The sequence below is a fragment of the Cebus imitator genome, unplaced genomic scaffold, assembly GCF_001604975.1.
Source record: "Cebus imitator isolate Cc_AM_T3 unplaced genomic scaffold, Cebus_imitator-1.0 Scaffold153, whole genome shotgun sequence".
NCBI lineage: Eukaryota > Metazoa > Chordata > Mammalia > Primates > Cebidae > Cebus > Cebus imitator.
In genome coordinates this window covers 2,931,280-2,955,854 of record NW_016107468.1, presented here as the reverse complement: position 1 = coordinate 2,955,854, position 24,575 = coordinate 2,931,280, and the positions used below count along the sequence as shown (strand labels likewise).

Sequence of the window (24,575 nt, the reverse complement as noted above, 5' to 3'; positions counted from 1 at the left end):
AGAGAGAGAGAGAGAGAGAGAGAGAGAGTCTTACTTGGTCACCCAGCCTGCAAGCCCACAGTAATACCATCATAGCTCACTGCAGCCTCGATTTCCCAGGCTCAAGTGATCCTCAGTCTTCCAAGTAGCTGGGACTATAGGCACATGCCACCATATCCAGCTGATCTCTTTTTAGTAGAGATGAGGTCTCACTATGTTGCCCAGGTTGGTCTCAAACTCCTGAACTCAAGCTATCCTTCCACCTCAGCCTCCAGAAGTGTTGAATCATAGGCATGAGCCGGGCTGCAATGAAGGTTGTAAAACCTGGTCCCATTTCACACCTACTAATCCTGAACCCACACCTAGGAGATAGCATCCAGGAACCTATACCTTTAAAGTTTCCTTGGGTTATTCTGAAGGTTCAGAGACACCTCCTTGCCTCTACTCAGAGATTGGGAGTTAATAAGTCTTTCTGCTAGAGAGCCCTTGTTTAGGGCTTTACTCCAGGGCTTGGTGACCCAAGAATGAATGACAAAAAGGCATTTGTTCCAGCAGCCACATATGGCTGACCAGAGTATGGCAGCCAATTCCCAGCCCACAGGCAGCTCCCTCTCCAGACTTGGTGTGTGGCCTCTGAAATAAGTGGGAAGGGAAGGAGAAAAAAACAAACAAAAACCAACCACTGCAGTCTATATGAGGTAAGACTGTAATGTGGTAAAGAACCTTCAAGAGACTGGAAATACTCTAATAGAGATGCCTGTCAATTTGGTGCAGTATAATTAGCTAGTAAAACTTTTAACAAACAATTATTCTAATTCTCTGCCAACAGGCTGCTGAGGGCAGGGCCACAGAAGACAGTTCTCCTTAGGAGAGCTAGTCTCCAGGGCTAATGTCAAGGCCAAGCTGTGATTCACAGGACCCACTGCCTCCCAGTGTTATCTGCTGGTACCTCCAGCCCACACACAGCAGCCAAGTACCATAAATGGGCCAGTACCATAAATGGGACCCCTCCTTTCTCATTATTCCTGAAACTGTCAGTACTGGGCAAATGTGTTATCAATAGCAGAAATTTATTTTCGTATTATTTTCATTTTAAGAAATAAAAAAACAATGGAACAATTTTTCAAAGTAATTCTGAGAAAATATCATAACCAAGGATAACCTGCATCTAGGCCATGGAGACAAAGTCTGAGGTTCAAAGACAGAGAAATACACTTTCATTATGGGACTAATATGGTAGAAAACAGAAAAGGCTAAACTGGGAGATTTAAGATCCCGATCACAGCTCCAGCATCACTGCTAACTGTGGAACTGTTCTGACTTTTTAACCCTGATAGGTCTCAGTTTCCCCATCAGTAATTTGGGGAATGGAAGGAGTAGGTTAAAACAATCAAGACCTTTTGAAATATAATTCTAACTAATTTATAGCTTTGTGAATAGTTCTTTAAATTGTGGTTGAAATCAGTATGCAAGTTGACCTGATTAAAATCCTATCAACCTCAATTAAAAATAAAGGAGAGTCTATCAGAGGTTGTTTTGGTCTATTTTGTTGTTTGCGCTCACTTCATCCTTGAACAGCAATGAAGTGAGAGTGGAAATCATAACAGCCACTAATGAGTCTCATTTAACTCCTGCAATGACACTCGCCAATGACCATTTGTCCCTAAATTCTACTGCTATGCTTCTGTCTACCACCTCACTCTAATGAAGATCATCTTCCAGGCTCCAGTGTGTAGCTCCATCCACTTACAGCTCTATAAGTAACAACAGCCAGGCACACAGTGACCAGTCACCTGTGAAATTAGCATCAAATGGTCTGATCAGGTTTCTTTATCTGCCCTTCTCCTCTGCCCTAGGCCAAAAATTCAGACAATGCTGTTAGACCACAGTTACATCATCCTTCCCAGGACCTGTAGATGGCGCATGGCCCAATCACAACACAAGACAGCCTTTTTCTCTGTACATCACTCCAATGGGCTTTAATAGAAAAGGTCAAAATGTTAACAAGCACCAAAACTCCAATACTTATTTTATAACTTCAGAGCCCTATGAAATTTATTGTAACAAAGTCTGTAGTAGTTCCAAGAAATAAAACACAGGCTTATTCTTGGAGTATAATTTTTTAATAATCAATTACACTTGATAAAATCAGAATAAAATTTAATAGCAACTAAAATCTGATATGGCTAAATATCGATGAGAAATACCTCTTTAGATTACAGGTAAGGCAAGCTGTGGTGGCTCACACCTGTAATCCCAGCACTTTGGGAGGCCAAGGTGGGAGGATCACCTGAGGCCAGCAGTTCAAGACCACTTGGTCAACAATGGAATACCAAGAGAAGGCCTTTTTCTACTCTACAGAAGGTAGAAAAACTTAGTTGGCCATGGGACACACACCTGTAGTCTCAGCTGCTAGAGAGGCTGAAGTGGAAGGACTGCTTGAGCCCAGGAGGTCCAGGCTGCAGTGAGCTATGATTGTACTACTGCACTCCAGCATGGATGACAGAGCAACACCCTGTCTGAAAAAAATATATAAAATAAAAAATAGGTCACAAGTAGCTATGACTAGTACACACTGAGAAAATGATATTTCCATCTTTTTTTTTTTAAGTTATACTCCTTTATTTTGAATACAACAGATTTCTTGCCTTTGTTGGAAAACCCAAGGTGGCTGCATTTTTTCTGTAAAGCTCAGAAAACAAGCTCTTCCTACCCTTTCTAATGCCTGGTCAGTCCGTGTGAAAAGACATTGTTTCCAATTCATTCAATAAATTTGGACTTACCGCACAGACACTATGTGTCAGGCCCACTGATAGATTATAGGGGTCCCTAAATAAATAGAACAGTGTTCCTAAAATTGTACTAGTATTCACACACATACTAAAGAACAGGTACAGTGGCTCACAACTATAATTATACCTGTAATCCCAGCACTTTCTGAGGCAGAGACGGGAGAATCATTTGAGCCCAAGAAGTTCAAGACCAGCCTGGGCAACATAGTGAGACCTGGGGACTTTAAAAAAAAAGGGGGGGCAGAGGTGGGCCTAACAACTGTGTGTAGTACTTTCTTTCATATGTGAATAAGCAGAGGATTAAAGACATAAAATATAAAAATGGCAAAGTCATTTTTCAAAGTTCAGCCTATAACTACTGCACAGTCTACAACCACACCCCACCCCAAACACACACACATCTAAGCTTTTTAGAACAAATGCAAGCCTGTCTATATCAGCAAAAATAGAATGTGGTCTGTGAATGCTTATTATTGATGGTGGTGACCCACACCTCAGTCCTACTCTCTGGCCCCAAGCTGAATGGGAAATCATGCTGACTCCCAAGAGCTCACCAACTCATCAGTGTGTCCCAAGAAACAGCTAGAAAACCAACTGGCCTGTTCACAGCATTAACTTTACAAGAACACTAATCATCCCTTTTTCTTTCTTTATTATTCTTTAAGATCTGGCTAACCCCTCTGGTCTGTCCATGCTGCTGCAGCCCACGGTAATATCATGTCTCAGAATCTAAAGTTCTGTGACCCTGACACCTGTTAGAACAGGAAGTCCCAAACCTCACAGCACATTACAACTATCTGGGGAGCTTTAAAAAAATGCTTAGGTCCTATTCCACAGAGATTCTGATTTAAGTGGTCTAGAATGGGGTCTTGGCATGGGTTTTTTTTTTAAACTCCCTGGGTGATTCTAATGTACAACCAAGGATGAGAACGGCTGCACCACACACCTGTGGTTCTCCAAGTGTGGTCTATGGACCAGCAATATGTGGGAACTGAGAAATGTAAATTCTCATGACACAGACCAAATGAGTAAAAAAAATATATATATAAGGATGAGGCCCAACAATTTGTATTTTAAAAAGTCTCCAAGAGATTCTGAGGCATACTAATGTTTGAGAACCACTATATTATACAATCTAAGGATCCCTAAGAATTACTGTTAATTAACTAGGCATTTACATTTTACCTTTCCAATTACACAATATTTTCTATTTATTTCTACCTATCTCTGTAGCCAATACTGTGCTTCACAGAAGTAACCTCTTCATTAATATTTATTGGCTTTTCATCCAGCACATCTCAGTATAGGAACATAACCCACACCCACAACTAAGAAAGAAGAGAGCCTTGGAGACCAGCATGAACTAGCATGAGTGATCTGTCCCCAGAAACCTGAGTAAAGGCCAGTGCCCTACCACCTCACATGGGTCAGCTCTCCCCATATGATCCAAAGATGCTTTTGATTTCATGGAGTGTTACAAAGAGGGGCTTGGAAGCAATGACTCCAAAGCTCAAAGTTTTCTCCAAAGTCTACTTTTTAAAGAAAAGAAACAAAAAATCATTTTTAAATAATTTTATATTGAAAACTCAACACTTATTAATCACCTATTGAATGCAAAGCACCATCCTGGGCATAGTTGAAAACATACATATGTCTTAGATATCAGAGCTCATAGGCCTTAGAATAAAACAGTAGTACCTGTAGGGCTTTATTTTAAAACACAGCTTTCCAAGAAATGATCTACATAAAAGGGAAACATTCACAGGAACTGCTCAAGAAATTCTAGCTGCTTCCACCAAGGTCTTCAATCAACCAAAGAATTTTCTCTGAATTATAAAGTATACAAATGTCTTTTAGAAGACACTTAATACAATTGAAATACATACAATGATTCCATTAAAACAACTAGAAAAGCTAAGTATGTGAGACCAGAAATACTTGAGTGTTCAGTCAGAAAATGGGATGAGTTGGAGGAAAGGGTAAGGGTTGGAAGGCACTAAGTATCCTCCATTTATTAAAATGTGCACATACTGGCAGCCTTCCCCGATTTGCTTGTTGTTACACTGCAACGGTCATCTGGAAATGCCCAAGAGCAAAGGTAAGACAGGCACTTCTGAAGTTCCCTTTTGATACTGTGCCTTTCAAACACTAAGTTTTTCTAACCACACAAGGACAAGTTAAGGCAGTGAGTTGGGGAAAGAGGTTATGATGGTGACTCAAACAGCTACTTTTTGAGTTTACTTGCGGCCTCAATGAAAGATGCTTCATCAGCCGGGCACGGTGGCTCACTCCTGTAATCCCAGCACTTTGGGAGGCCAAGGCAGGTAGATCACGAGGTCAAGTGATCAAGACCATCCTGGCCAACATGGTGAAACCCCATCTCTACTAAAAATACAAAAATTAGCTCAGCATGGTGGCGTGTGCCTGTAGTCCCAGCTACTTAGGAGGCTGAAGCAGCAGAATCGCTTGAACCCGGGAGGTAGAGGTTGCAATGAGCCAAGACCATGCCACTGCACTCAAGCCTGGTAACAAATCAAAACTCCATCTCAAAAAAAAAATAGAGAAAGAGAGATGCTTCATCATAAGTAGGAATGGCAGCCCACTCCTGAGTAAGCTGTTTGCCTCAGTCTTGAAAAAAATTAATTATCAGTGATTATTTTCTTCTACAGGTCAAACAGAGATGCTAGAAATGACCTTGCTTACTACACGTTAGAACTGTGCTTCACAACACATGGCGGTGGGGAAGGGTCCTACACACTCAGGTAACTCAAAAGGAAAGGCAGAAAGGCACACAAATACGACCATAAGCCACAGTATTCCTTGCCATTTCAGTTTCCAGGGCTCCCCGAGAAAACAGAGAGTGACTCCCTGCACTAACTCAAAGGTTTACTGAATAAGCAAGCAGATTGGATTCTTAGGGGTGCAGGCACCAAGAAATCAGTTCCACTTGTATTACCTGCTGAATTCACAGCTTATATTTTTTTAAAGAACAGAAGATAAAATTTGGAAATACTCTTAGAAGTTCCCCAATACCCACACCTTCTATACCACATCCAGACATTCCTGGAATACCTTAAGTAACATAAGACCTAATATTTACATTTTGGACTAGACATCGTGGTTCACGCCTATAATCCCAGCACTTTGGGAGGCTGAGGTGGAAGTAGTGCTTGAGGCCAGGAATTCAAGACCAGCCTGGGAAACATAGCAAGATTCCATTTCTACAAAATATTTTTATTTAATTAGCTGGGCGTGGTGGTGTGCACTTGTAGTCTCACTAAATTAAGAAGCTAAGGCAAGGGGCTCACCTGAGTCCAGGAGCTCAAGGTTGCAGTGAGCTATAATCAAACCACTGCACCCTAATCTGAGTATCAAACTGAGACACTATCTCTAAAAAACAAAAACACTTTACATTTGGGAAACCCCTGCAAGGATGCTCTCCGAAAACAGAGCCATAGTATTTTTCTCTATGCCTTTTCTTACTAGTTCTGGTTCCATATCCATACTAGGAAAGGAAAAACCTAACTAATCCCTCTTAGAAACCACAATCCACATAGGATGTAGAGCTAGGTATCATCTACAAATTTTTCAAGTATTATGACCCTTTAATGCAGGTTGATGATTCCTGATATGTATTTTCCCCCATGCATAGCTCCCTTACCAGACCAACACAATTAGAAGCTATAACTGTGCCTGACCCCCTCTGACATTAGTCATATGATGACAGTAACCATGACACATACAAAAATACCCAATAGAAACAAAGACCAGCTAGTAAGCACTGAGGAGGGCTAGAGACCACAGGAGTGTCCCAAGGACCAAATCTAGCTCCGGCTAGACCAGGAGAATACCATGGTAAACTCAGAGAAAGAAGCCAGGTGGGGGAGGTCTCCTACCCAGAGCCAATCTCAGGCATCTATTATTTAAAAGCAGACAAATGAGGCCAGGGGTATTTGCACTGTCGAAACAGAGAAGCTATCAGGAATGGCATTCTGACACCCACTCAAAACTCATTTTGAATCTGGGACCACATTCAAAGAATGACTCCTTCTAGCACCGAGAAGAATGCTAGCAGCTCACCTGGCCCAGGTGGGAAATACAGGCAGCCTTCCCCTGAATCCAGCTATGACCAGTGCTGCTACAGGAAAACTATCTGCTTGCCTTGAAATATGCGCTGCAGAATGAAGGCATCCCTATCAACAATTCCCCCATCCGTCACATCCAGCCTCAGACACTGCTACACTTTATCTGGGTAGACCAGCCAGACCAATCGGAGTAAAAGAAAACAGTAAGAGCATAAGGCGACCTGACTCAATCCCGGGCCTGCATTGGAAATGGCTTATCAGTGAGGGAGAATCCCTGGGCTTCCTTGGCAGGATTTTTTTTAAAATGCAGCCCAGATGGAAATATGATAGCCATCACGTTAAAGTGAGGCCAATGGGAGGGGCCTAAACGCTGTGATGATGGCATCAGGGATCATTTCTCAGCCTCTGTGGAGAGCAGGATGTTGACAGAAAGCATCACCCCCTGGGAGGCACTGATGAAAACCATGATGGCCCAGGCAACAGCAGTTTCCCAATGAGGAATCCACCCTCCCATTAGCCACCAAGAAGACAGTGTCCTGAGAAGGAATGGAGTGAAGGGTAGGGTTAAGTGAGAGAAGCAAGAACATACCACAGTACAGGTTTTTTATGACCCAGCATCACAATTTACAGCTTCTAAGGATACCATGTAATACTCTTCACAACACTACCCAATAAAAAAAAAATACAAAAAATTATTTCCAAGTAGGGATAATACACTTAACAATTTCTTTCTTTCTTTCTTTTTTTTTTTTTTTTTTTTTTTTTTTCTTTTGAGACGGAGTTTCGTTCTTGTTACCCAGGCTGGGGTGCAATGGCGCAATCTCGGCTCACCGCAACCTCCGCCTCCTGGGTTCAGGCAATTCTCCTGCCTCAGCCTCCTGAGTAGCTGGGATTACAGGCACGCGCCACCATGCCCAGCTAATTTTTTGTATTTTTAGTAGAGACGGGGTTTCACCACGTTGACCAGGATGGTCTCGATCTCTTGACCTCGTGATCCACCCGCCTCAGCCTCCCAAAGTGCTGGGATTACAGGCGTGAGCCACCGCGCCCGGCCGCTTAACGATTTCTAATTATGTATTCTGTTTATTCTGCAAGCAGTTGTCTGGTTAATTCATAATTTACCAGAACTAGTTTTTATTTACACAGATTGCTAACAGATTAATATTGGAATTCCCAACTAGCTTAGGTTCCTCTGGAGAGATCAGGAGTTCCTGAGAACCACATGGGGCATTAATTAAAACAAAAAAAATCTTGGACTCTATCGTAGACCTACTGAATCAGAATCTTCAGGAATGAAAATCCCTTATTTGTAAATCTACTTTACTGAGGTATACTTTACTCAGAAAATTAAAAGTACCCACTCTAAGTACACCATTTGTTAAGTATGACAAATGTATAAGCCACAACACTAAGACAGATATTTCTATCATCTCAAAAATTTCCCTGGTGGTAGGCCCATAAATTCTTGCTGAGATTTCCCATTTTTGTTGTTTAACATAAATACTTACTTATTGAAGGATTTTTATGATGCCTGCTTTAAATTCTTGTCAGAATTCCAACATCCGATTCATCTCAGTGCTTGTATCCATTATTGGCTATTCTCATTCATGCTGTGATCCTTCTGGTTCCTGCAATTTTTTATTGTATCCTGATAATCTTTATTTACTTAATTTATTTCTCAGACAGTCTCACTCTATTGTCCAGGCTGGAGTATAGTGGCATAATCATGGCCCACAGCAGCCTCAATTTCCTGGGCTCAAGACTCCTACTTCAGCCTCCTGAGTAGCTGGGACTATAGGAACATACCACCAACCAGCTAATTTTTTTTTTCTTTTAAGAGATGGGGGTCTATGTTGCCCAGGCTGGTCTGAAACTCCTGGCCTCAAGTGATCTTCCTGTCTTGGCCTCCCAAAGTGCTGGGATTATAGGCGTGACCCACCGTGCCCAGCCATGGACATCTTTGCTTAGCATGCAGTGCCCCTGTTGAAACGTAGCATGGGGTGGTGGATGTGGATTCTGCTTCCTCCAGGGCCCTACCAACACTAGAGTGGAAAAAGCAGGGCAATGCTGCAGAGAGTGGGGTAGAAGTTTACCTCCTGACTTGTCCCTGAAGACACCTTTCCACTGAATACAAGACACTGGCTGGCACTGGTTCATTTCCTCCAAGTTAGGGTGTTGGATGAGATTCCTCTTAGCACCAGTGCCACCAGGGAGGAGAGCTGACTCACATTTTTTTGCTACAAGGTAGAGACGGAAGCTCAGCATAAGGCTGGACTCTGCTGATACTCTTGGCTCTGCCATGGAGTACTATCCAGTTCCACCCAGCAAGGGGAATAAAAGATCAGCACCCTGCTCAGTTTTGCTGACACCTCCTGGCAGGGGAACTGAAACACCGCCTGCTTCCAAGGAGCAGGAGGGAAGATCAACTCTGCACAGCCCAGCTGCAAAGGCAAGGGGTTGGTGATATGGGGTGTGGTTTTTTCCCCAGGTGTTTGGCTGCAGTAGGGAGGATACTGTCAAAAAGGCTTTCTATTGTTAGCCCACCCTTTCCCCAAGCCTTTAGGTTTTTCTTAAAGGTGTTTTTGTTTTGTTTTGTTTTGTTTTGTCTGTGCCTCTTGGCATTTCTGATTTAAAGGTTTTGTAGTACCCTGTACAAGACACAAGCAAGCTGTGTTTTACTATGCTTTGCTTTATTGAGCTTTGCAGATACATGTTTTGGGTTTCGCCACATTGGCCAAGCTGGTTTGGAACTAAAGGCCTTGAGTGATCTGCCTGCCTTCGCCTCCCAAAGTGCTGGGATTACAGGCGTCAGCTACCACACTCAGCCTCACTTAATCCTTACATAACTTTCATGTGGGTATGATTTTCATGAATATTCTCCATATAAGGAGAGAAAGGCTGCATTTACATGAATTGCCCAAGGTCACATAGCTCATAAATAGTTGGTCTGCTGTGTACTAACCTTCCAAAAAATTTAATAAATAAATAGTAGGTCTGAGATTCAAAACCCAGCTGTTTGGCTCTTGGAGCCCTCATTCTTACATACTGTACTCTTACACAATGCAAAGCTCATAAACCTATCTTTATGCATGAATTTTTAAAACTTATACAAATACACTAAAGCATTATCCTACAGTAATAAATAATGTCAAGGAACACAGGAATCAAAAAGAATTTGCCTTAGGCTGTAAATTTAGAAACTCACTGGCATCCTCTCTGAGCTGAGAGGTATAAATCATTAAATCTTAACTTCTTAGTCTGGCTCCTTATAATCTGATACAAGCCTTTATTTTCAAAGTTGTTTCCACTTTAAATTCCAGCCGGGTACAGTGACTCATGACTGTAATCTCAGCACTTTCGGAGGCCAAGGCGTGAGGATCGCTTGAGACCAGGAGTTTGAGTCCAGCCTCAGTAACACAGGGAGACCCCATCTCTAAAAAATACTTAAAAAGTAGCTGGGCATGGTGGTGTGTGCCTGTAGTCCAAGCCACTCAGGAGGCTTAAGTGGGAGGATCGCTTGAGTCTGACAGATCAAGGCTGCAATGTTCATGCCATTGCATACCAGTCTGGGCAAAAGAGCAAGACCCTATCTCCAAAACAAACAAACAAAAAGACTTTAAGTTCCCTGACGGAAAGGGCCTTATACCTCTGTCAGACTGCATAGTTGTTTATAACAAACTTGGTAAACATTTATTCAACAAGTAAGAGAAGGAATGAATCCAACAACAGAAAAAGCACAAAGAGTGTAGGGCAACAGAATGATACTGGACAAATGTGAATTTTTGAGTTAAACCTGGATCTGTCATTAACTAGCTGTATACACTTCTGGCTCTGTAAGCTTCAATTACTCAGAAACTGGACAAGGTAACAATTTTGGATGCATCCAGCTTCCTATGCCAAACAAAAGGAATGGAGACATAAGTGTGATATTGTGCTGGCCTAGAGCCAGAACCGGAGCAAAACTATTTTATAAAATGCAAAACTGTTTTTAGATAAGTTGAAATGGCTGCCCCATTCTCCTTACAATAACTACTGTCCTTGGCCTCTGTAAATAGAACTACTAGTTTGTTCTGCAAAAGTATGTAAAGCTACTTACGTTTTCTTATCAGTAACTGCTAAAATCTGTGGCTTCTATCACCACCCAGACGATGTGTAAACAAAGGTATATCTTGACTTCTGTAAACCACTGAAGTAACAAACAGAATGACAAGAATCCCCTATCCCTTGAAATGTCCGAAACCTTTTCATCCCCATCCCCGCCCCTCACCCCCACTCCCAAGGTGGTTTTTCGGGTATAAAAAAATCGTGGCACCCTCCTTTTGCACCACAGGTTGGAGAGACGTGAGTCCTCTGTGGTCGCCAGCATAATAAATGACCCTGCAATCTGGCACACTTTTGTCTTGTGGTAACTTTCTATGCTCCGGTCAAATACAACATAAGGATCCCCATTTCTGTCCCTTCTCAGTAAAAAAAAGTCAGGTCACATGACAGACAGGTATGAGGCTGAACCGAAATTTAAAAAAAAAAAAAAAAAAAAAAAAAAAAACTGATCTCGAAATTTGATTCCCAGCTCCTACTCTGCCCGAGACCACTGTTCCTCTGCTCCAGTAATCTGCCTTCTTGTCTACTGTGGAAACTCCCTGTTGTCCTCCAAACACTTCTTGACCAAGGAATCCTTCAAGACACCCTCACCCTTTGCCACACGGAATTAGCAATCCATCTTCTGTGCTGCCAACACACCTTCTTTCACTTCTGCTGCAGTTTCGAAACTGCACTGAAACCAACTACTTGCATACAGATATTCCACACTAGACTGTGAACTCCTTGACAGCAGAAGCAATGTTTATTCACTTCTGTACCCCAGTGTTCAATACTGTGCCTGGGACCTACCTGCACACAATACATGTTTTTGACTAAGCATCTCAAAGCCAAGAAATTTCCTTTTGGAACTCCAAATGCACATTCTTACCACTCCCCTTTTTAGGTACCTTCTAATGCTATAGGGGAAATTGCTCTGGAAAGTAGGTCAATGGAAAGGCAAATTATCCAAGAAAAACCTGTGGGTTCATACACAGGAAGATTGCTGGGTGCTTTAGAAGGTTTTAGGTAGTGAGAAAGGAGTTTACACAATACTATGCAGAAGCCATGGGTGCACAGTGGCCAGGGCAGTGACAGGGCTGGCAAGTCACAGTTCTTCCTGCCTAAAGTTCCAAATCCTCCCCTATGGTTCTCCAACACTGCAAACACACAGTTCCTGTAACTAAGGAGTTGGCGGGGGAAGCCACATTTTTTTTTGTGATGTACTCTAAAACCAACTGGCCATTGGCTCCTTCAAGTAGCAACTTGTTCTGCCTTATGTTAAACCATTTTTTTTTTTTAAGGAGACGGAGTTTTTCCATATTGGTCAGGGATCACCTGACCTCAGGTGATCCGCCTGCCACAGCCTCCCAAAGTGCTGGGATTACAGGTGTGAGCCACCACAACCATTTTTTTTAAGTGCAACTTATTGACATTCATGAACAGATTGGTTTTATATTTATCCTTAACTTTAAATGATGTCATTAAGCTCTTCTAAGTGCAGCTGAGGTGGGAGGGGGGAAAAGCAAGTGGAAGTAGTTATTATGCAAAGTAATGAAAGACAAGCAACTGGCCTGGAGGGGGAAATGTCAGCCTTCTGTTGTTCTCTAGTAGGTCCCTGGAAATCCCTACTTTATAAAGCATACTATCTCCAAAATGTACAAAGGTCTCATATGAAGCACTCTGCAAAGCTGTGATTTAGCAGAAGCAAGACAATGGCCTCTAACTCCATGTAGCTCACTCTACACACCATGTAGTTCATACCCAACAGGCCAGCAGGCTCCAGCTGGATCCAAGAGGCTAGCACCTCAAAACACACCTCAGGCAGCCAGGATGCTCCCACTGCAGAGCCTCCACCTGCCTCTCTGGAAATCCAACCTACCATGTGAACTCAGGGCTGAGGGTAGTGTGTCACAAACCTTTCATACAAAAAAAAAATTCACACACATTATAGGCATTTGCTAAATGTCTGCTGAATGACTACAATGTCCACACAAAATTGTATAGTCCTCATTTATAATGTTAAAAAAAAACGCAAAAAGATGTTTTGCTAGATTAACAGAATCACCTGAAATAAATCAAACTAGTGTTTTTAAAACTATCACAACTAGCACCAAAAAAAACAAAACAACAACAAAAAAAAACACCACCATGGCCTCTCATAAAAGATGACCAGTATACACTGCTTATATTAATAACATGCTCTGATGTGTTAACCCCATTAAGGACCTACACTTCCTTACCCTTAACTCTTTGCTTCACTATGCAAACTGTCTGAGAGGAGACAACCATGCTTATGCTCTTGAATTTCACATTCACACAACCCTGACCGTCCACTACAAAACGTCAACTAGTTTTCTTGTAACAAGGAAAGGAACTGATATATACTGAAACACTTGCTACATGGCAGGCACTGTTCTGAAGGTTTAACATGTATTTCACCCTTCAGAACAACCCTGTGAGGTAATAACTAGAATTATCTCCATTTCTTAGCTACAGCTCAGCTCACTGGACCCTCCTAACGCAATTTATTTATCTTTTCCACCTTAGTTATATCCCTCATTTATTCTCAATAATCAAGTTTACTCTATGGGTTGGGAAACAGGAACACCAAAAGACTGACAGACAATACACTGCCCTGTTCACCCACAAGTTCTGGTCTGCATTATTAATTTCTAGACAATAAAGGCAGCAGCCAGCTCCCAGGAAAGGAGGGGAGGGAGATATAAAAGCAAACATATAATCGGAAGAACAATTAGGTCTCCAAGTTGGATAGCTAGCTATTTCCAGCTAAATGGAGAATGGTGCCTTTCCATCACCATTAACTTCAGGAAGATTGTAGCTAATCTCATTGAATTTATAAATGAAATCCACTCTGTGAACATTACATAAGTCACCCCTCAACCTCCCACTTCCTGGGCAGCAGTCAATATTTGGAAGGCAATCAACTTCTTTCTTCCCATAGAGCAAGGAAAAAAATTCCAGTGACACTGTGTACACACTAGGAAATATTCAGTAAACTCGTCTATTTGTGATTTTATCTCCCACCTAATTATAGCTGAAATAATATAACATGATTTACACTCTTTGTTCAAGTGTAGCATATTTAATAGATTATTCAATATTGGTTTATCCAGCTATGTCAGACTGACAGCAGCACTTAATGTTAATCAAGGGTATGCCTATGTATCAATTTTAAGCTTTATACAGTTCAATGAAATTATCAGAGTTACAAGACATCATCAATATGTTTTGATCCCTTTGTCAAGAGACTTGGGGTGTTTGTTAATTTTTCCTTCATGTTCTGCCTCATTGCACAGGATGGAAGAAAGTATAAACAAACATGTGTGTCTACACTCTGCCTTGCATTTCATGGTGTGGACACACCAAGGCCCAGTCTACAAAGATGGCCTGCATTCTACCTTCTGTCTTGAGACTAGCTAATCCCATCAGGCCACACTTTCTTTCTTGGAGCCTATCTAAAACCCAGGCCCCTCCTTGCAGGTGCCCGTCTTCTCTGGCCACTTCATCTTCATTATTTCTTCCTCTGTGACACATTTTCCCTCATATCCCCTCCTCTCTAATCAAGGCAACTATGTCTTCTGAACCCCTGCCCAATGACACATAAGCTTCTCTATCATTCAACTTGTAGTCTTCACTTCCTCCATTTTCATCACTAACTGAAATCTGGTTCTTTTGAACAAGGACTCAGTTTCCCGCCAGGTTTTCCTGCTCATTCTTCTTCACCATACAGCTTATAGGTTCACAGCTACATGTGTTAAAGGCATCCTCACTCCGCAAAGCTGTAAATACATTAGTTTACTAACCACATGCAAAAAGAAATAGATATTCACAGGCTACACTCCAGGGTTTGAACAGACCAGGCTACTTCTATTCTGTGTGTCTGTTTCATTATCTATAAAAGTGAAAATGGCCATATTGCCCAAAGTAATTTACAGATTCAACGCTATCCCCATCAAGTTACCAATAACCTTCTTCACAGAACTGAAAAAAAAACACCTTAATCTTCATAGGGAACCAAAAGAGAGCCTGCGTAGCCAAGACAAACCTAAGCAAAAAGAACAAAGCCAGACGCATCATGCTACCTGATTTCAAACTATACTACAAAGCTACAGTAATCAAAACAGCACGGTACTGGTACCAAAACAGAGACATAGACCAATAGAACAGAGCAGAGGCCTCGGAGGCAACACAACACATCTACAACCATCCAATCTTTGACAAACCTGACAAAAACAAGCAATGGGGAAAGGATTCCCTGTTTAATAAATGGTGTTGGGAAAACTGGCTAGTGGTGTGCAGAAAACAGAAACTGCACCCCTTCCTGACACCTTACACTAAAATTAACTCCAGATGGAGTAAAGACTTAAACATAAGACCTAACACTATAACAACTCCAGAAGAAAATCTAGGCAAAACCATTCAGGACATAGGCATAGGCAAAGACTTCATGACTTAAAACACCAAAAGCATTGGCAACAAAAGCCAAAATAGACAAATGGGACCTAATCAAACTCCACAGCTTCTGCATGGCAAAGGAAACAGTCATTAGAGTGAATCGGCAACCAACAGAATGGGAAAAAACTTCTGCAGTCTACCCATCTGACAAAGGGCTGATATCCAGAATTTACAAAGAACTAAAACAGATGTGTTACAAGAAAAAAACAAATAAGCCCATTCAAAAGTGGGCGAAGGATATGAACAGACACTTTACAAAGAAGACATACATGAGGCCAACAAACATATGAAAAAATGCTCATCATCATCACTGGTCATTAGAGAAATGCAAATCAAAACCACATTGAGATACCATTTAATGCCAGTTAGAATGGCGATCATTAAAAAATCTGGAGACAACAGATGCTGGAGAGGATGTGGAGAAATAGGAACACTTTTACACTGTTGGTGGGAGTGTAAATTAGTTCAACCATTGTGGAAGACAGTGTGGCGATTCCTCAAGGACCTAGAAATAGAAATTCCATTTGACCCAGCAATCCCATTACTGGTTATATATCCAAAGGATTATAAATTGTTCTACTATAAGGACACAGGCACACAAATGTTCATTGCAGCACAGTTTACAATAGCAAAGACCTGGAACCAACCCAAATGCCCATCGATGATAGACTGGACAGGGAAAATGTGGCACATATACACCATGGAATATTATGCAGCCATCAAAAACGATGAGTTCGTGTCCTTTGTAGGGACATGGATGAACCTGGAAACCATCATCCTCAGCAAACTGACACAAGAACAGAAAATCAAACACCATATTTTCTCACTCATAGGTGGGTATTGAAGAATGAGAACACATGGACACAGGAAGGGGAGAATCACACACTGGGTTCTGTTGGGGGGGGGCAAGGGAGGGACAGTGGGGTGGCGGGGTGGAGAGGTCAGGGAGGGATAACATGGGGAGAAATGCCAGATGTGGGTGACAGAGAGATGGAGGCAGCAAACCACGTTGCCATGTGTGTACCTATGCAACAATCCTGCATAATCTGCACATGTACCCCAGAACCTGAAGTACAATTAAAAAAAAAAAAAGTAAAATGTACTCCACTATGTTGTTATAAAGTTAAATGAGTTTATGTAAGTAAAATGCTTAATTACAAAGTACATAGCACAAGGTATGTGCTAAGTATTTTTTAAACTTATGCTTATTTGAAAGAATTCAATTTAGACAACCAGCATGAGAGTCAGAGAGGGTGAGTGGCTTGGATATTGTCAAACAGTTATTTGGGGCCATGGGCATAATTAAAACTACTAATTCTACTCCATCCCATTGCATCAGAGATGTGTCTAATAAAACATTCATCAATTGCCACAGACAGAACAATATAACAAATACTGCAGAAGGCCATAAGGTAGACAGATAGGACTAAAACATGGCACTTGCACAGAGGAGGACAAAGTCTGGTGGGAGATACTGCCTTAAGTACTTACAATACACTGGATCAAGTTCAGTGATGACAATAATCTCAAAGCAAGGCACAGAAGAGGCAGTGACTAACTTGCCCTAGAGGAGGGTCTGAGGAAGTTTCATAAAGCGACATCTAAATTGGTCCCGGATGCTGTGGACAATAAAGGAATATTAGGCAACAGGCACAGTGTGTGCCATGAAGAGTTGGAACCCCTAATGATGTGAAATATAAACCCTACTAGAAAGCTTACCAGGTAAGGTCTCAGAGAAAATGTACCTGCTGGAATCTGCAAATGATCACATATAGAAACCAGGGACAGAAAGATGGTGCAAGCCACTGCACAAACAATGGGTTGGTCATACTTGGCTTGGCCTCTATTGGCTTTGTACTGACAAAAGAGAAAAGGCAAATGCCCCTTATTTTGGTCCTTAATAGCTTCACATGACTGAAATATCAGTATTTAAGGGCCCACATGGAGAGATGTTAATATATGGCAAAAGTTCACACTACAATTTCTAATTAGAAACATCTTTTTAGGCAGGTGGCTCACATCTGTAATCTCAGGACTTGGGGAGCCCAAGGCAGTAGGATCACTTGAGCTCAGGAGTTTGAGACCAGCCTGGGAAACACGGTGAAACCTCGTTTCTACAAAAAATAGAAAAATTAGCTGAGAATGGTAGTGTGTGCCTGTAGTCCCTACTGGAGAGGCTGAGGTGGGAGGATTACTTGAGCCCAGCAGATTGAGGCTGCAGTAAGCCATGATCACGCCACTGCACTCCAGTCTGGGTGACAGAGCAAGGCCCTATCTCAGAAAAAAAAAGACAAATGTCCTTGTAATATTAAGATTCACATTAGCATAATCAATGGAGTATAGAAGGATCCACAGATTCCCTCTCCCATCTCAACACACACACACACACACACACACAGACACACACACACAACCTAAAGGCAGCTCATTCCACAATCTAGTCTTCAATTCTTCCTCAGGTATACAGTAGTGGGGTACCAGAGGAAAGTACTGCTTCACACACTTTTCCAATGGTGCAACCCCAATGGCAGAGAAGAAGTTTGAACTATATTTTCAGATTCTGTGAGAGACTGTCATGCCACTCCAACTGTTATCCAAACATAAGTGGAGGTATAACCTAATGTGAGAAGCATGGCACCAGGTGATAGTCTCTATGAGCATTTCAGCTCAGGCTTTCGAAGATTCAACACCACTGGTAGGTTCATATCCTGAGAAGTTGTTCTTTGAGTCTAATGACAGGCACCAACCTACAAAGGGCCAAAGTGAGCCACGGGAAGTGGCTGAAGTGTGTTAAAGCTCAGAGATATGCCAGAGCAGGTGACTACCTAAGAATTTTACTTACCCAGGGACAACTCAAGGCAGAATGGAGATCAAGGCCCAAAAAGATTAATTTAAATGTACCTTCTTAAAAATCTAGCTGCTTATGGAAAATACTATGGCAGTTCCTCAAAAAAATAAAAATAGAATTACCATATGATCCAGTAATTTCACTTTGGGTATATATTCAAAATAAGTGAAAGGGGGCTCTCAAACACTATCTGCACATCCATGTTTATAGCAACATTATTTGTAACAGCCAAGAGTAGAAGCAACCCAAATGTAGACTGAGAAATGAATAAACAAAATGTGGTGTGCACATACAATGGAATATTAGCCTTAAAAAGAAAGGAAATACTGATACATACTACAACATGAATGAACCTTGAGGATGTTATAAGTAAAATAAACTAGTCACAGAAAGATAATACTATATGATTCTAGTTATATGAGGTAATTGATCAAATTCATAGAGATAAAAACCAAAATGGTGGTTTCCAGGGAGCTAAGAAGAGCAGAGAATGAGAGGTTGTTATTTAACGGGTAGACAGTTTCAGTTTTTTAAGATGAAGAGTTCTGGAGATTGGTTGCACAATAATGTAAATATAGTTAACACTGTTGAACTGTACGTGGTAAATTTTATGTTATTTGTATTGTACCACAAATTGTAATTATTTTTTTGAGACAGGGTCACTTTGCCAGCCAGGCTGGAGTGCAATGGCATGATCTCAGCTCACTGCAGCACTGTCCTCATTGGCTCAAGCAATCCTCTTACTTCAGCCCCGAAAGTAACTGGGACTACAGGCACGTGCCACCATGCCCAGCTAAGTTGGGGGTTTTTGGTATTTTTTGTAAACATGGGGTTTTCCCATGTTGCCCAGGCTGGTCTCAAACTCCTGAGCTCAAGCAATCCTCCCGCCTCAGATTCCCAATGTGCTAGGATTACAGGCATGAGCCACCATGCCCGAACTATGCCACAAATTTTTATTTTAAATAAAAATTAGAACACACTGAACACAGTGGCTCATGCCTGTGATCCCAACACTGGGTGGTCAAGGCAGGAGGACTACTTGAGGCCAGGAGTTTGAAACCAACCTGGGCAACACAGTGAGCTCTTGTCTCTTTAACAAAAGGGGTGGGGATAATTACTATTAAAAAAAAAAAAATCCAGCTCTTTTGGATTGCATACATGTAATCCAAAACAATAGAGACCTGCCCCCATCCAATCTCAAAGACTTTAAAAGTCTGAGAATGAGAACACGCCCACTTTGAATTCTTAATAAAATCCTGGAGGAACTCAATCCAACATGCTCACTAGGGTACCTACCATGTCCAACGTATTGTATTAGGTGCGACAAAGGCTCTTAACAAGAAGGAGCCCATCACAACTTAAGGCAGATAGCTAAATGCATCGGTATAGTTAAAGAGAACATGATCTACGTACCAAAGGAGAAGCCGAATAATAATGTTGACAATTTTTGATTGCATACATGTAATCCAAAACTTTCTGAAGCCCAATTAAATTGTTTTCCACATATAGACTAATGAGAAACTCAGTGGGGGCTGGCAGGGAGTGCTGAGAGTGAGGCCCAGTGGAGAGAAAACAACATAACTACCAATACTGGCCTAAGCAGAAGCCAAAACAAAATGCAGCTGATCAAGAAATAAGAGTATGTCCTTAAATTATCCAGAGTCCTTCTGTTTTCTCTCATTCTGGGGGAAAATTCTTTAAAGCTCTCAGGGATATTATCAATGTACTCACATAGGTAGCCTGGAAAGAAAGGGAGAAAGACTTGTTTGTTTTGGCTGTGACGGACAAAAAATCCATCATCCATGCTGAGCCTGATTCCACAGGCCTTAGGGCCAAAACTTTTTCTTTACTCAGCAAGCTTACATGCAAGGGGATAACTTTCATGGAGACCCCAAAGAGCTTAGCAGCTTCCTTATAACAGCATCCCACAACCATGTACTTCTCATGCACTTCTCATGCTAGCAACACTCTTGCTAATATGAATGAGGTATGCCTGATAAGTGAAGTGCAATTTTCTGCATGCTGAAATATACAAGTTTTGCATTTTCTTCAAAGCTCCTACCTTAAAAAACACAGATCTCCCTTTACCTGGCTAGAATGCCAAGGTACCACTTCTTTTTATATGCCCCTCCCCCAAACACACATCACTTTTTTTTACATCAGTACTTTCAAACCAGGTGTCAGCCAGCTAAAATGTCCTTATTCCAGCTGTCTCTAAGAACTGCTGGGTTAAGGTTTGCAACGAGCCAGTTCAGCCCTGTTATCTCTCCATTCATCATCATAGGGACACCCTGCCCCCACCCACCACCTGAGAGTATAATTTAAAAGGAAAAAAAAAAAAAAAAAACTATCTAGAACAAAAGCAGCTCCTCTGGCAGGCATTCATAATTCCAGGGCACAGCGGGGCTCCAATGTTCATCCCAGCTAGCAGAAGCCCATGTTACATAAATCATGTTCCTGCCACTTCATAGCACTTCAGGAAATTACTGTCCAGTATTCACCTGGCCAAAATTTGCTCAGAGAATTATCAAAAGCCATCTCATTTATGCTGATAATATCAGCAACAATGGAATGGAATCCACAGCCTTGAGTAACTGACCTTCTTATCAGGCTACCCAGTGGACGACCATGGGCAAGCGGCCTTTTTGTGGCAGCTTCACCAGTTAAGAAACAAATGAAACCTGCCCCCAACTGACCTCAGAAGCTTTAAAAGTCAGAATGTGAATATACCCCACTTTGAATTCTTAACAAAATCCTGTAGGAACTCAATCCAAGATGCTCACTAGGTACCTACCAAGTCAAAGGTATCCTGTTAGGTATGACAAAGGCTCTTAGATCAGAAGGAACCCATCACAATTTAAGGCAGATAGCTAAATACATCAGTATAGTTAAGGAGAACATGAGCTACGTACCAAGAAGTGGAAAAATAATGATGACAAAACCACAGCAGCACATGCCAAACACTGTTCTAAGGGCATTATGTATACTAACTTGTATCACTAAGACCCTAAGAACCAGGGATTTTTTTTTTTTTCTTTTTTCTTTTTTAAGTCTTGCTCTGTCGCCAGGCTGGAGTACAGTGGCACAATCTCGGATCAAAAGCAACCTCCACTCACTGCAACCTCCGCCTCCCGGGTTCAGGCGATTCTGTTGCCTCAGCCTCCAGAGTATTTGGGACTATAGGCGCACACTACCATACCCAGCTAATTTTTGTATTTTTAGTAGAGACTGTGTTTCACCATGTTGGCCAGGATGGTCTCGATCTCTTGACCTCGTGATCCGTCCTCTTCGGCCTCCCAAAGTGCTGGGATTACAGGCATGAGCCACCGTGCCCTGTCTGAAGTAGGGATTATTTTCTTCACTTTACATATGTGGAAATAAAGATACTTTGCCTAGAAAAGTAAGTTATCTTCCCAAGATCAAATAGCCTCTAAGTGACTGACAGGATAAAAACCCACAGTCTCCACCCGGTCTACCTGAAATCTAATGGAAGAGATGATATGATGGCCAGGTGAGAGTAGTCAGGAAAGATCTACTGAGATGGAGGCATTTCAAATGGACCTATAAGGATGAGAAGATATTATTACTACAGTAGATATTATTACTTCTTACTAAGGATGCTTTGTGTGCCTGTTCTTACAAGTTCAGTCACTTATAACAGATGTAATTATACACACATCAGCCCAGGTTTCTCTACCCACAGCATGCATTTGAGAGGAAACTGAGATCCCAAGATCTAAAGGGATTCTACCCAATCATCCTCAACATATCACTGAGTGACAGTATCTCCCAGATCCCCAAGCATCTTCCTCCAGGCTTTTCAGCACAGCAGAGGCATCACCGTAATGTACTATTCAACTGTGCTGAGGCAATTAAAGCATCATGAAGAAGGCTCACTCTAAATATTTTTAAACCACCTTATTAAAAGGTGTGATGCAAGTATGAGGTGGCATTATTATTTTTAAGTTCATTCTCTGCAGTCACTCATTTAGAGGTGTGAAAATAAAACCTGTGTTTCATGTCTCACTTCCTATATTCCCACTCGATTAACAGGCTTATATCCCCAAGATAGACGATGAAGGTGTATGGTGGAATGGGCTCTATATTATGATTTCACACAAACACAAAAGCATTTCTTACACAGTGATGGGTGTTTCTGAGAAGCATGTAAGAACATGCAATTCTCCTTACCTGCAATCAACCAGCTCATATGACACACGAGAAACTCAAAGACTTCATGTAGGTATGTAATTCCTGAGTAAGAGAATATTTCTTTGTTGTTGCTTTACTACATTTTTTTTTAATGGCATGACCATGTAGTAGAAATATAAACTTTTTAGAAACAATTATTTTCTTCCTCAGTATAAAAACTGATTGTTTGAATTAATATGCAAACACTGGTCACCATGATGAACTAGGAAGAAGCTCAACTAGATCAAAGACAAGTAGGCTGGCTGGGCACAATGGCTAGCACCTATAATCCCAGCACTTCGGGAGGCCGAGGTGGGCAGAACGCTTGAGCTCAGGGGTTTGAGAGTAGCTTGGGCAACAAAGTAAAAGCCCATCTCTATCAAAAACACAAAAAATTAGTCAGGCATGGTGGTGCACACCTGTGGTCCCAGCTACCTGGGAGGCTGAGATGGAAGGATCACTCGAGCCAGGGAGGCAGAGGTTGCAATGAGCTGAGATAGTGTCACTGCACTCCAGCCTGAGTAATAAGGTGATACCCTGTTTAAGAAAAAGAAAAAAGGCAACTGGGCTAAAATGTTTAGGAAAATAAGAATTGTAAGTGAAACAAATTGGAAAAAACGCTATGAATAGTTATATATGGCCCAATGTCAATATTTTACAGGTAAACTCAAGCCTAGAGAAATGCAGCAAATCAGGACAGGAACTGCAACTTGAATCCCAGTCTCTTCTCTCAACCTGGGCCAGTGTGCCGAACAGCCACAACAGCTGAAGCTTGGGTCCTCTCAAATAGTGAACATTGTAATTTATAGTCCACTATAATATAAATTCCATAAGGCCAAGAATTTTGTTTTTCTCATATACCACTATAATCCCAGGACCAGGAACAGGGGCTGGCATATAGTAGGTACTCAATAAATGTACTAAATGAATAAAAAACAACATGCATCATTTTATAAAATGCATCCGAAATCTTTATCAAGATAATCTCTACTGCACAGAGTTTGTAAAGATCCTGTGGGAGGTAGCAAGACAAGAGTAGAGGTAATCCTGAAATACTGGTATTTGCCAGGGAAAAATTTAACCTACAACTCCTAGTTCTCATTCCAGTTATTAACTTACCCAGCCAAATTCCCAACCATGAGAGCAAGGGGATTTTCTGAAGTTAATTCAGGGCTTAAAGCTTTTCCATAATATTCAGGGGAGCACGATATTCCTTAACCTCCTATTTTATTTCAAATCCATGTCCTGTCACATTTTCTGTAAACAATTATACCTTCCCCTCAGTCCTTGACCCTGCACCCTACTAGATCAAGGAAATACACACAAATCACACAGAAAGACAATCTCACAAAATGGCTAACAGGACTGAACTATTTAACAGTAATACCTCAGGAAAGGCATTCTAAGTCACTAGATCAATAAACAATGAAAAACAACAGACATCAGTGTCCCCCACAGCCAGTCACTACCTTAATAACAAGCTGTATGTTTCAATTCCAATCACAGCCATAGCAGCCAGGCCAGACATCACCTGACAAAGTTAGTGGATGTTACATTTATATAGCAACACATCACCAGGCGATGGCAAACAGAATCCCAGAGGATTCCCTTTAGCCAGCTAATCCAGGTTAAAGACCAGATCTGAGGCAGTCTCTATTAGACTAGGGCAGTAAATCGCCAGTCCAGCAGCATTTCCAGGCAGCTGAAGCATGCATTTATTACACTTGCAAGTTATAGGGTTTTTTTTTTTTTTTTGTCTGCAGACCCCAAGCTAGTAGAGGGGAAAGAAGAAGGCAACTCTCAGCATCATATCAGTGGTTGGCCAAGAATGAGTAAGAAGTTAGCAGAACATAAGAAAAACTTACCTGTCATCAAATCTATTTGCAGCCATCTCCTCTGATAAGTGCCTTATATATTAAGTCAAACATTTACAACTAGAGATTTGAAATTGAGTTCTCTGAATCTCAAAACCTACTTTCCTACTGATATAAGGATTATGTGGGGAGATGCTTTACTGTCATTTGTAATTATTTTGAATGGGCAGCAGCTCTTTATATGTAGGATTTAGGTTTCTCTGCCCTCAATTCAGTCTCTCTAGAAAGAAATGATCCGTAAATAAACAGG

At 41.5% G+C, this 24,575-nt stretch overlaps 1 protein-coding gene across 3 annotated transcripts in view; it reads right to left on the bottom strand.

Annotated features, from left to right (window-relative positions):
- Positions 1-24,575, bottom strand: part of AUTS2 (activator of transcription and developmental regulator AUTS2) — a 1,221,721-nt gene that overhangs the window by 1,034,975 nt on the left and 162,171 nt on the right. The gene's annotated exons all lie outside the window — the stretch shown is intronic.